Raw genomic sequence first — 13,961 nt, 5'->3', positions numbered from 1 at the left:
TTGTGACAGTCATGCTAATATTGACTGTCGCTGCATATTATATGCAAACAGACAGAGAGAGGGAGAGGGGAAGGGAGAGCAAGGGATAGAGTCGGGAGCGGGAGAGATAGAGGCAGAGAGAGAGAAAAAGTATATATATACTTGAGTGTGTGTGTTCCTCCTCTCTCTCTGTGTAGAGTACTTAACTCTCCTCCCTCCCTCCTTTCTCTCTCTCTCTCCTCTCTCTCTCCCTCTCTTTCAGGGTATCATGTATTAAGCTGACTTTAACCTGCCTCGTCATCTGCCATGTGTGTACAAACACTCCACCGATCAGAGCAGAAGGGCACAACACAGAGGAAGGTGCACGCATGCATCCGTGTGTGTGTGTGTGTGTTTATGTGTGTCTCTGTGTGTGTGTGTGTGTGTATGTGTGCACGCATGCATCCGTGTGTGTGTGTGTGTGTTTATGTGTGTCTGTGTGTGTGTGTGTGTATGTGTGCACGCATGCATCTGTGTGTGTGTGTTTATGTGTGCATGTGTGTGTGTGCGGGTTTATGTGTGTTTGCATGTGTGTATGTGTGTGCTTCTGTGTGTATTTGTGCATGCATGCCTATGTGTGGGTTTATGTGTGTGCTTCTGTGTGTATGTGTGTACGTATGTGTGTGCGTATGCATATGTTTGGTGTCTATTTGACAGTGGACTGTGGTGTGTGTGCGGGGATGCGTGCGTGTGGGCGGGGATGTGTATTTTAGAGGGGGTGGGGGGGGTTGTTGTTTTGGACTGAAGTGAAAAGTCAGGCTGGGTCATAGCTTTGTGAAACCACACACACAGACACACACACACACATATACAGACACACACGCACACACACATACAGACACACACACACACACACATATAGACACACACGCACACGCACACGCACACACACACACACACACACACACGCTCAAACACACACATACCAACACAAACACAAATGTGAGCACGCACACACACACACATACACGCTCAAACACACACATACCAACACAAACGCAAACACAAATGCGCGCACACACAGACACACACACACACAAAGACACACATGCGCACACAAACACATGCATTCACACAGGCACATGAATGGCTCAGGTGTCCTTCTTTTCTGAGGAACCTTTCAGACTGTAACCCACACAACTGCAGACTCTGGCCTGGATCGCTCTTTCCCTCCATACACTCACTGTACCACAAGTAAACTTAACTCAAAAATTATACATCGGCTATTCTGATGTTTTGTGTTATCATTTTCATAATTTTTGAGTTCTCTGAACTCATATTATTCCAAAATCGTAAAGGATCTAGCCTCGTGAGGTATTTGTGTTTCTCTGGGTCTTTCACAAACTAGTTATTATGCCCTTACAAGTTTTTGAAAGGGTATCTTCCTTACGTTCCAACTTCTTGCGCAAGCTCTTACTGTAGAGAGAACTGTCATTAGTCGACCGCCTTCCCAGTGTTGCCACTGCATTTACATTTACATCTGTGATTTAGCAGACACTTTTATCCAAGCGATTGACAAGGAATTTTGCATTTATAGATCATGAGCAGTTTAGGGGTTCACACTTATACACTTGGTAAGGAGGAGTGGGGAATCAAACTAGCAACCTTCCAACCTCTGGATTACTAAACGGCTCCTCTACCTTAAGTCTGCTGTGACCGTCTCTCATCACAAGAGCTTTGCAATGGTGTTCTCAACGACGTTGATGACGTCAGATACTACAATTTTTTGAGTTATCAGGCAATGTTAGCTCAAACAAATACATTCCAATACAATTAAAACGTCTGCACTTGCTCAGAAAACTAATACATTTTAAGTTGGGTCAACTAAATACCAGGTTTTAAGTACTGAATACATAATGTTAATGAGTTAGTAGAACTGTTTGGGTTTACAGTGAGGACAGTGACTTCCTCTGGGTCTGTGGTACTGGTGTGGCTCTGATCTGGTACTGATGTGGCTCTGATCTGGTACTGATGTGGCTGTGATCTGGTACTGATGTGGCTGTGATCTGGTACTGATGTTGCTGTGATCTGGTACTGATCTGGTACTGGTGTGGCTCTGATCTGGTAATGATGTGGCTGTGATCTGCTACTGGTGTGGTACTGATGTGGTACTGGTGTGTTCTGATCTGCTACTGGTGTGGTACTGATGTGGTACTGGTGTGTTCTGATCTGCTACTGGTGTGGTACTGATGTGGTACTGGTGTGTTCTGATCTGCTACTGGTGTGGTACTGATGTGGTACTGGTGTGTTCTGATCTGCTACTGGTGTGGTACTGATGTGGTACTGGTGTGTTCTGATCTGGTACTGGTGTGGCTCTGATCTGGTAATGATGTGGCTGTGATCTGGTACTGGTGTGTTCTGATCTGCTACTGGTGTGGTACTGATGTGGTACTGGTGTGTCCCTGCTCTGATGTAGGATCCAGTCCACATCTCTTTCAGAGTCAGATACTATCTGGGTCATCACCCTGGCACCCCGAGGACAAGGCATTATTCATGCTACGGTAGTGCTTAACTGTCCCACATTGCTGTGGGCTCCAGGCCCAACCTAACCCTGATTTGATATGGAGCCCTCCTGATATTAATACTGTAATCAAACTTTAAAACATACATGATATATTGCATGAGAATATTTTCAGAATATAATTTCAAAGTCCTGGTAATATTGTATTCAAACACACACACCTTCTCACCCTCTCAGCACACTCCCACAGGAGGAAGTGGTTGAAAAGTCTGTGGATTACTGAGAAAGGATGAGGTGTTGGCCTTCTGGATTTCCACCTTTGTCTTTACCAGACGGACGCAGATGCTTGAGTTGATCTGGCACCAATGACGTTCATGACGCTGGACATGCCCTCTCCTGATGAAGATAAACATGCCCTCTCCTGTAACACGTGAACACGCCCTCTCCTGATGAAGATGAACATGCCCTCTCCTGAAGCGTTTGAACCTGTGCTGAAGAAAGTCAACATTCCCTTCCTGATGAAGATAAACATGCCGTCTCCTGATGAAGATGAACAAGCCCTTCCCGAAGCCAGTGAACTTGCCCTCCCCTTAAGCGAGTGAACATGCCCTCTCCTGATGTGCCTTAAAAGAAAACCCTGAGTCCATCCATGCATTATTCAAATCATCTTTCAGAAACATTCAGCACGGCATGAAAACTGCCTCACTCTGTTTTCCCTTCTCTGATTTTCCTTTCCTTTCCTGTCTCAATCTCTCTCTCTCTGTCTCCCTCTCCTGCCATTATTGCCACTTTCCTTCCCTTTTTTCTCTGTAAATCTCACTCAGTCTCTTTCCATTCACCCGCCCTCCCCCCTTTCTGCATATATACCAACCTATCTCTCTTCTCTCTCTCTTTCTGCATATATACCAACCTATCTCTCCTCTCTCTCTCTTTCTGCATATATACCAACCTATCTCTCTTCTCTCTCTCTCTTTCTGCATATATACCAACCTATCTCTCTTCTCTCTCTCTCTTTCTGCATATATACCAACCTATCTCTCTTCTCTCTCTCTTTCTGCATATATACCAACCTATCTCTCTTCTCTCTCTCTCTTTCTGCATATATGCCAACCTATCTCTCCTCTCTCTCTCTTTCTGCATATATGCCAACCTATCTCTCTTCTCTCTCTCTCTTTCTGCATATATACCAACCTATCTCTCCTCTCTCTTTCTGCATATACAGTTTGCCAACCTATCTCTCCTCTCTCTCTCTTTCTGCATATATACCAACCTATCTCTCCTCTCTCTCTCTTTCTGCATATACAGTTTGCCAACCTATCTCTCTTCTCTCTCTCTCTTTCTGCATATATGCCAACCTATCTCTCCTCTCTCTCTCTTTCTGCATATATGCCAACCTATCTCTCTTCTCTCTCTCTCTTTCTGCATATATCCCAATCTCTCTCTCCTCTCTCTCTCTTGTCTCTCTCTTTTTCTGCCATAATGCCAATCTCTCTCTCTTTCTGCATACATGCCAACCCCTCTCTCTTCTCTCCATCCCTATCTGCATATATGCCAACCTCTCTCTCTGCCCACCTCCAATATACTGTATGCCGACCTCTTTCTGCCCCCCCTCCCATATATGCCAATCTCTCTCTCTTCTCTCTCTCTCTCTCTTTCTGCATATATGCCAACCTCTCTTGTGTCTCTCTCTTTCTGCATATGTATATGCCAACCTCTCTCTCTTTCTGCATGTATGCCAACCTCTCTCTCATATCTCACTCTTTCTCTCTCTTTCCCTTCTTTTTTATCTTTTTCCCGCTACCCTTCTCTTCACCCTCTCTCTCAATCCCTTCTTGCCCTCCCCCTGTTTTTAGCCAGTCATGAGGTGAGATTTCCCATGCTTGTTTTCTCTCCATGCCTCTCTATGCAAATGCAGATTACCAGGTTAAGTCACATTGTTCCTTCCCTCTCTGCTGCTGAAAAAAATAAAGGATATGGCCAAAGTGAATGTGTTTGGACGCGCTGTAATCCTGATTTAGTCCACTAGGCCCAATCAGCACCACTAGGCACTATTCAGAAATATAATGAGCATCACATTGCAGCCATCACAGCAGAGCACCAAACTCTTCTCTCAGCTGGACTCAGTGACCTTGGAAATGTGACCTAGGAAAAGAAGAGACTAATTTGATGGGCACATGTACTGTACTTGGCATTCTGTTTAGAGGGTTCTACAGAGACTTAGCAGAGACTAATTCGATGGGCACATGTACTGTACTTGGCATTCTGTTTAGAGGGTTCTACATGTTAACATCTCTCTCCTTCTCTACCCTTTTCCTTCCTCACGTATCTCTTTCACTTGTATTCTCTCTCTGTCTCTCCCTCTCTCTCTTCTTCTCTCCCTCTCTCCACTTCTTCCTCTTTCAGGTGAAGTCCTGGAGACCATATTAATTGTTACAGGCACTATAGGTAGAAATAAAATTGGTTTGAATTTAATTGAATTGTGCAGATGTACCCAGTGTGTCACCGTAGGCAGAAGTTCCAAATCTTTGCCATAGGGCATCACCTGCTTTGTCAAACTGTGACCCAGCAGAGTCTAGGGCACAGAATTGCATGCTGGAAGGAATGTTATCCTTCTGACCCTGCCCTGGAACTGACGTTGATGGGAAACGGTACTGAGCTCTAAAAAGGTTACCTCTCTTTCATTCTCTTTGTCTCTCTATCTATCTATCTATCTCTCATCAATCACTCAGGTGACCCAGGTCTCATCAGGAGATATGAGAAAGGTCCCCCTGACCCACCACTCACCCACGGTGGAGATAGGGGACACAGGAGCACTGCATCAGTAGATCAGTAGTTTCCTAGAAGATTTCCTCACAGGTTTCACCCTTAAGGCTGAATCCGTTGATGGCCAGATAAACAAACAATGGAATGGCTTTAGCCCTGATCTGACGTGGAACAACCCCAGAACGGGGCTACACTTAGCTGCGCCTTGGCATGAGGCCACTTATTGTGAAGAGTGCATGTGCAGAGGACTATTATAATTAAGACCTTTGTCAGGGACAAACATCTTTGGTCAGGGATTGAAATGTGTTCTGTTATTTTGCATGTTTTTTCTGTTAGGGTTCTTAGTGGAGGAAACTTATTGTGAACACGGGGAGAACATACAAACTCCACACAGAAAGGCCCGGGAGATAGCCCACCTAGGCACTGAAGGTCAGAGCCAACAGCGCCCCATGCGGGAATCGAACCCATGACCTTCTTGCTGTGAGGCGGCAGGGCAAGCAGTGAGCCACCGAGCCACTACTACGGCGGAACGACAGACAACCTCGTTTTCCTTAAACACATAGTGCGCTTCCCAAAACATTCCTGGCAGGAACATTCAGAGTCCAAGGTAACATTATGGGTGCAGGGAATGAACTGACTTGAGTGTGGTCTCACTGTTAGTGAGTGTGTGTGTGTGTGTGTGTGTGTGTGTGTTTGACTGGGTCTGTATTTTTGTGAGTGAGTGAGTCTCTGTTTGTATGTGTGTATGCATGTCTTTATGTGTGCATGTGTTTGTGTGTGTATGTGCGTGAGTTTGTGCACGCATGTGTGTGTGGGCTAGACTTGTCCCAAAACTGGCCCACAACAGTGGGTAGTGGTCGAGAGAAGACACTGCAAAATTGTTCCCAGTTTCTGAGAAGAGCCGTCAGAGAAAAATACACCTCACATGAACTTCAAAGCTCTTCCCTGTGAAACACTGGGCCTCAGAGAGCAGCCTGCCTTTGATGGCTTGGCTGTGTTTGCATACGTCCTGCACAGCAACAGTCAAAGTCTGTCCTTCTCTCCGTCTTTCAGAAAAAACAACCCCTCATACATCCACCCCTGGCTCTGCATGCACACACACAAACACTCACACATCCACCCCTTACTTTGCATGCACACATACACAGACATATACTCACACATCGACCCCTAAAGGCAGAATTACACTTCAGGGTTGTTCTCCATCCTAGTTACGGATGGGTGGGCGGACAGATTCGGACGGACTCGAATATACTCTTTTTGATTTAAACTTCTCTGAGGGCTGTGGGTGCTGAAAACAATTCACTGCAAGAACAGACTGTGGAGGAACGGTTCTTTGTCGAAGACGAGCTACTCCATGACGTCTTTGTGTATTAGAAGTCATCGATTGTTTATCTCCCTCCTCCCGGCTGTCACTAGACAGACAAGCAACTTTGGGCAAGTGCAGCAGGTGTAGTCACATGGGTCTTGGAGACATGTAGCATTACATTGGAGAAAGTGTCTAATGCTATATATTCACTTGAAAAGGCAAATTTATCTCCATCATGGTAGGTATTATTTGTGGAAAACATAGTAGCAATCTATAACAAAACGCTTATCTTACATACAATATAGGAACTATTAAAAAACGATTCAATGAAATGAATACGTTCTTATTTTGGGGGGTATTTTTGTCATATTCAGATTGGCAATGATGATTGCTGGGTAGTATGTATGCTGATGTCCAATGCCAAGTCTCTATTTGATCATGTGACGAGATGATATTTTATAGATCAGCAATGCACACACACACACACACACACACAAACATCTACCGATAACTTTGCCAGCTATGATTTGACTCTCAATTCAAAGGCTTTCTGCCATGCTCACACAACGTTTTTTCACCCCGAAAAGCAGGGAAAAGAATGCCACAGCACCGAAACACCCGTGTCCTGGATTCACAGCTTACCATCGCTCTCAAGGTCACCACCTGGCCGATGCCAGCCCCATTTATTGTTTGTCAGAAACAGTTGGCTTATTATGGTGCTTTAGGGTTACTTGGAAAAATGCTGCTTTAAGATTTCCCTGAAACCTTTGACAGGGGTATGGGAATTATGCTCTGTGATTGACCCATAATCCATAAATGGTCAAATCCTGTGTGCAGTTTAAGCTGGATTTGGATAGGATTTGATGGATGCCAGGAGCAGCTGTTTTTTTGGGTGAATCTGGCATCACAAGCACAGTTAGAAATAACTTAAGGCACATTAGCTAGTCACTTGTTAATTTCTACATCCAAGATTAAACTAATTAAAAAGATTAAACAAATCCATGTTGTGTTTGAATTGAGGAAAGCATTTCAGGCTTGGGCTCAGTACGTTTTACAGTGGAACTCTGTACTCCTGGGTCATGACCTAATTATATTTGGCGTTTCCATCTTCAGATGAGCCTGACAAAAGGCATGAAATTAAAAAATGCTTCTGTACTAAACTCTCTAGTTCAAAAGTTCTGAACTCTAGTTCTATATTCCACCACCATTGTCAGGCCACTTTTACTCTCCTCTCCCTCTGCGTGTCCAATGGCTTTCCCTCTGTGAATGTAATGTTGTGATGATGTACTGTTACTAAGGACATGAGAACAGTGTCACCCAATATTATTGTGCATTTGACACATTTAGTTTCTCGGTCTCAGCCTTTTCATTTGCATTTGCTTACTTGTCCGGTCCTGTCACTTAGTTATGCAGCAGATGCATAAAAACACCACAAAGAGAGCATCAAGGCATACAGCAGAGACACGGACAATCATCCATCTGAATGCCTCAGATATAGTTCATTATTATAGCTCTATGAGCCTTTCAGCTCTTTTAAAACAAACATAAACCACTGACCTGAAACTGACCGACTCAAGGAGGATGCCTTCCTTTCATAGACGACTGAGCATATTGGGTGCAGAGGGAATAAGGGTGACCTCTTTTTAACTGGAGCCCAGAACAACTGCCAAGACAAATGTAGTATCGTGTTTGTAGATTAAAGGTGCCTGTGGGGGTTGGGAAGGGGGTTATAACATGAGAACAGCGGAGGTTTATCTGAATTTGTCCTAAACTTGTCATCCACATGGTGTTCAAGGGGGAAATTAAATGCATAGCATGCCCTTAAACTTTGTGGAGAAAGGAAGAGAGAGAGTAATCAGGAGAGGGAGAGAGAGAGAGAGATGCTTTAGCTCTGGGTATGCGCTCTGAAATGTGATCTCTGTAATTGTGTTTAGAGGGTTTGTGAGATCTTATCCATTGTGCATTGTGAATGTTTTTCGTGCATGAACAACAAGTCCAGATTTAAGCCTAAGAGACTTAACCTCAAAGGATGAGGGCATTGGTCTTGTGATAGGCAGGTAGCATGATAATCTTAACCGACCACACTCCCAACACTTCACTCATGACAGAACACACAGACAGAAAACACACAGACAGAAAAACACACAGACAGACAGAAAAACATAAATCTTGCACAAGGCCTTTCAAAAGTCTCTTTCTTTCTCTCCCTCTCTCCTAGTGGATGTTCAGGCAGGGGGTTGATTCAAAAGGGCCAATATGTGTCCAGATAACAACAAACAGGAACACTCTGTTCTGCTGTGTGGGATCAGTGTCCTCAACTGATACTTCAAACACCATTACATCCACACCACAAGGTCTTTTGCCCTCACAAACACCAATACATCCAGGCCAATGACCTTCTATAACCCCAAAGGTCTTTTGCAATAACAAACACTCATGTCTCTCCTCTCACAGACCAATGCAACCGTGCCTTCTGTTTCCGCCTGCTCCCTTGACAAAGACAAACATTCAGACATGAACCGAGGACAGTCAGCTCCCCCCTCGAGGATGGATATCACCTGCCTGTCTGTCCTCTCCTCATCTGAATCGCCATGCTAACACCTGTCTGTCTGTCTGTCTGCCCTCTCCTCACCTATTTCCCCAGTCACAGGGTGAATGGATCAGCTTACAGACCTTCGGCTCGGGGGACCCCTGCACCACCCCAGCCAACCCGGACCTCATATCACGCCAGCTATCCCAGTCCTGGAGGCAACCCAGTGCAGCAAAGCATAAGAACAAGAACAAGTAGAAATAGTATTTGGGGTGAAATGATTTTCAGCAGTTTTACGACCTTACCATTTCAATCAATGACTGTAAACTCATTGGACATTGAATGAAGTCACCGACTCATTCTTGGTGTACCTGGCCGATTTTCTGTTTACGACACATGCCATGTCTCCAAAAAGCACTTAACGTACAGACCCTGGGTCCAAATTTCCGAAATGGCCGACCAATATCAACTTAATTTCCTTATAATATAAGTCATTGATTTGAATGTTGAATGCTGTTATTTCAAGTAACAGTAGCCAATCCTTTCACTTTTTCCAGTCACCCAAACTCTTCATCTCCCACTGCTGTTTTCTTCTCAGATATGAAGGGGTGGTGGGAGGGGGAGGGGCGTGGGGTGCACTTCTGTGGCTCCCAGTGTGTCACTACGCTAAGCCAATATACCCATAACTTGAGGATTTAGAGGTTGGCTCGCCCCGCCCCCTCCCCCCCTCCTAACCCATATGGCTTTGCCAAGTGTTTGACAAACATGGAGTTGATGAGCTGGAAGTGCAAGTCGTCCCCACCCCCTCAGTGAAGCTCTCTCGGTGGTGAGATTCTGCTGGTAGAAGGTCAAGTAGCATACAGTCCCGCTCAGCAGTATTGGCACCCCTAGTGAATATGAGCAAACAGGGTATGAAAAAATATGTCTGTGCTGTTTATCCTCTTGGTGTTTCACTCAAAATATTCACAAAAATCTTATCTTTACATTGAAGTTAAATTATTGTAAGAGAAAACAACGGTTGAGATTAAATAAATATTTTTTACAAAAACATGTGTACCACTATTATTGGCACCCCTAGAAAAATCTTATAATTGAAATCTGACTGAAGGATATTTCCAGTCATGTTTTACATTTTTAAGTTCACCTGTTTAATTATGAACTCTTCAGAGGTTAACCATGACTTCCTGTTCCACTGATGTACAAATATGAGATGACACAGGCCAAATTCCATTAGTCATTCATCACAATGGGAAAGACCCAAGGACACAGTGACAATGTGCAATAAAAAGTTGTTGAGCTGCACAAATCAAGAAATGGACACAAGAAAATCTCGTACCAGTTGAAAATACCCATTTCCACTATCATAGAAATAATAAAGAAGTTTAAAGCGTCAGGTGATGTTAAGAATCAGCCTGAAAGACAACGTGTGTGTACATTGACCCCACGCACCGTGAGGAGGATGGTTCAACTGGCAAAATAATCTCCAAGGATCACAGCTAGAGAATTGCAGACATTTGTTGAGTCTTGGAGTTAGAAAGTCTCCTAAACTACCATCAGACGCCACCTACATCACCACAGGTTGTTTTGAAGGGTTGCCAGAAAAAAGCCTCTGCTGTCAATCAACAACAAACTAGAGTGCCTACAGTTTGCCAAATGGAAGTCAGACTTTCAATGGGACTGAGTTAAATGGTCAGATGAGACCAAAATGAAGCTCTTTCGCAAAAACAACAAAGGTGGGTTTGGCGTAGACAGAAAGATAGCCATACAGAAAAGCACCCCATACCTACTGTGAAGTATGGTGGCCGATCTTTGATGTTGTGGGGCTGTTTTTCTTCCAAAGGCTCTGGACATCTTGTTAGGATACATGGTATCATGGACTCGATCAAATACCAGCAGATATTAAATGAAAACCATTTAACAGCCCCCTCTAGTAAGCTTAAAATGGGCCATGGTTGGACCTTCCAGCAGGACAATGATCCGAAGCATACCTCAAAATCAACACAAAAATGATTCACCGGCCGCAGAATAAAGGTTTTGCCATGGCCATCACAGTCCCCCGACCTAAACCCCAAAGAAAATCTGTGGGATGAGCTGAAGCCGAGTCTACAAGCGTTGACCTCAGAATCTGAAGGATCTGGAGAGATACTGTATGTAAGAATGGTGTCAGATCCCGTGCCATGTGTTCACCAACCTTATCAGGCATTATAGGAGAAGACTCAGAGCTGTTATCTTGGCAAAGGGAGGCTGCACAAAACATTTAATTAAGGGGTGCCAATACCTGTGCACACATGTTTTGAAGAATAATATTTATTTAATGTAAAAAAAATCTTTTTCTCTCAATTATTTTACCTCAATGAAAAGGTAAGATTTTTATGAATATTTTGAGTGGAAGACCAAGAGGATAAACAGCAAAGACATATTTTTTCATAGCCTGTTTGCTCATATTCACTAGGGGTGCCAATACTGCTGAGCGGGACTGTATGTGATGCTTTAATCCACTGTTGGCAGTGTTGCAGTCAGACACCCACTAGCAACCATACTGTCTAATGTCTCCTCTGAGACAAGCCAAGACTGATGGTCTTACTTAATATTTGATGTAGTTTGACTGTCCTGTAAGGATTCATTACTATCAGTGCCGAGGATATCTGGCCATCCGTGATCACAGCACTGGTCCGCCGATCTCCTGTGAGTCACCATCACAGCGCATCTGTCCACATTACATATGTCTGACGAGCTGCTGCTGTGGTAATTCACTGGGCACTACTCAACGCACTCTTTACACCAGTGAGGCAGTGAGAGAGAGAACCAGACGGTGTAGAGGGGAAGGGGAGGGTGGCCTAACCATCTTGGTTCCTGGTGCTCAGTGTTGGCCCCAAAAATATCAAGAGCCAATCAGCTAAAACTCTAAAGAGCCAATCATCTTGCCCTCAGTGAGTCACCGCCCATCCATATTACATCTCTCTGGCGACCTGTTCATGTGGCCAACTCACATGGCAGTACTTAACATGCTTGTAGGCCACTGAGTCAGCACAGAGGGAAAGCCATTGAGTGTCAAGAGGGAGAGGAGAAGGTGGCCTGACCATAGAATATGGAGAGTTTAGAACTATAAAACTACAGTGTTAAGCACTATAGAACTGAATTACCAGTCCCTTTCATCACAATTCCCAATGATTTGTTAAAGCTGGCCAGACTGCTTCCGGGTCCGGGCTTCATGCATGGGCACTTGGTCTGGGAGAGATGGCTCAGGGTGCAGTAAGGGCACTGGGTCTGGGAGAGATGGCTCAGGGTGCAGTAAGGGCACTGGGTCTGGGAGAGATGGCTCAGGGTGCAGTAAGGGCACTGGGTCTGGGAGAGATGAGTGTGCGGTCAGGGCACTGGGTCTGGGAGAGATGTGTGTGCAGTCAGGGCACTTGGTCTGGGAGAGATGTGTGTGCAGTCAGGGCACTGGGTCTGGGAGAGATGTGTGTGCAGTCAGGGCACTGGGTCTGGGAGAGATGGCTCAGGGTGCAGTCAGGGCACTGGGTCTGGGAGTGATGGCTCAGGGTTCAGTCAGGGCACTAGGTCTGGGAGAGATGGCTCAGGGTTCAGTCAGGGCACTGGGTCTGGGAGAGATGGCTCAGGGTGCAGTCAGGGCATGATGGCTAGCGGATGAGAAATATGTTATGTAGTACCGAGAGGGAGAGGAGGGTATAGCACAGAACCAGAGAGGTGTAGAGTCGGGTGCCAGGAGGGAGAGGAGGGTATAGCACAGAACTAGAGAGAGCCAGAGGAACTATCCATCCTCTTTATCCTAAAGGCCAGTGCTAAGATGGATGTTAAGATGGCAGGTTGGTTCTGATGCATATAGCAGATCCGGTTCTATTGTTTCAGTTATAATAATATAATAATAATAATATTAACAATAATAATAACTAGAATGCGTTTCGTGAACGAACTGCGAGAGTGTGCTTGCTCTGTTGCGGCCATGACAGAGAGAACAAGTGCCTATGAATTAACATGTATTTACATCTACTCAATCAGTGTAGTGGGGCCTTCTTCCAATATATTTTAGCAAGCAACCAAGCTCAACCATTATATTTTGGCTCCACTGACGTTTAGACATATGAGGGTATCTTTGTTGTTCTGTTTTTGTTTGTTTGTTTGCTTGTTTATTGTGAAAGGGTCTAGTGTGTTACATTTGGTCATAATAGTTCCAGAGTTTCGTTATACTGACTTACTGAGCTAAGTGAATTGTTGAAATTGTTATCTTGGTAAAAGGAAACATCTCTGCAACAATATTGGAATGAATGCGGTAACATAGCCAGCTTTACTTAAAGTTTATTGTAGGCCTATATGTTAGACTTAATGCAGTTAGAGTTAGACTGTAGGTCTAGTATCTAACGTAAGCAACACTTTTACTGTATAGCTAGAGAGCACGTGTATCACATTGGCTTAACGTCTGTCAAATAAGTTGTAGTTATTGGTGTTCGATGGCATAAAAAGTTAGTCTTCTCTTATAAGCCTAGTTAGTACATCTGATTAGAGCTAGCAACCATGAATTGCAGATTAAGGGGTCCCCTATCTCAGTGTTCATTTTGGCAGCTATTTTAGTCACATTTAGTCATAGTTATCCTTCTTAGTTTCAGTCTAGTTTTCGAAAACTGAGCACACTACAACAGCTACGCTGTGTCCAGGTACATCCTCAAACGTTTTTCAGTTAACCTAATGATTCAAGGTCTCTCATGAATCATTACTCCCAGGACACGGGTTAATGTTAACTCACGCTGTCGATCACGCTTAATCCTCTCCAACCACATTAGCAACAAAATAAACTGTTGAGCTAACAAGTTAACCATTCTTTCAGTATAAGCTACTTTTGCATAGCCCCGTACAGCTAGGAT

General features: G+C 44.4%; 1 long non-coding RNA gene across 1 annotated transcript in view; it reads left to right on the top strand.

Annotated features, from left to right (window-relative positions):
* The window catches only part of LOC308375636, an 8,195-nt gene extending 3,244 nt beyond the window's left edge, over positions 1–4,951 (top strand). The window contains exon 3 of the long non-coding RNA XR_013968897.1: positions 2,717–4,951. This is a non-coding gene — a long non-coding RNA (uncharacterized lncRNA). The remainder of the gene's footprint in view (positions 1–2,716) is intronic.
* Positions 4,952–13,961: the final 9,010 nt, after the last annotated feature.

Source organism: Sprattus sprattus (assembly GCF_963457725.1).
Source record: "Sprattus sprattus genome assembly, chromosome: 14".
NCBI classification, from domain to species: Eukaryota; Metazoa; Chordata; class Actinopteri; order Clupeiformes; family Clupeidae; genus Sprattus; species Sprattus sprattus.
This window is presented reverse-complemented; position numbering and strand designations above follow the sequence as displayed.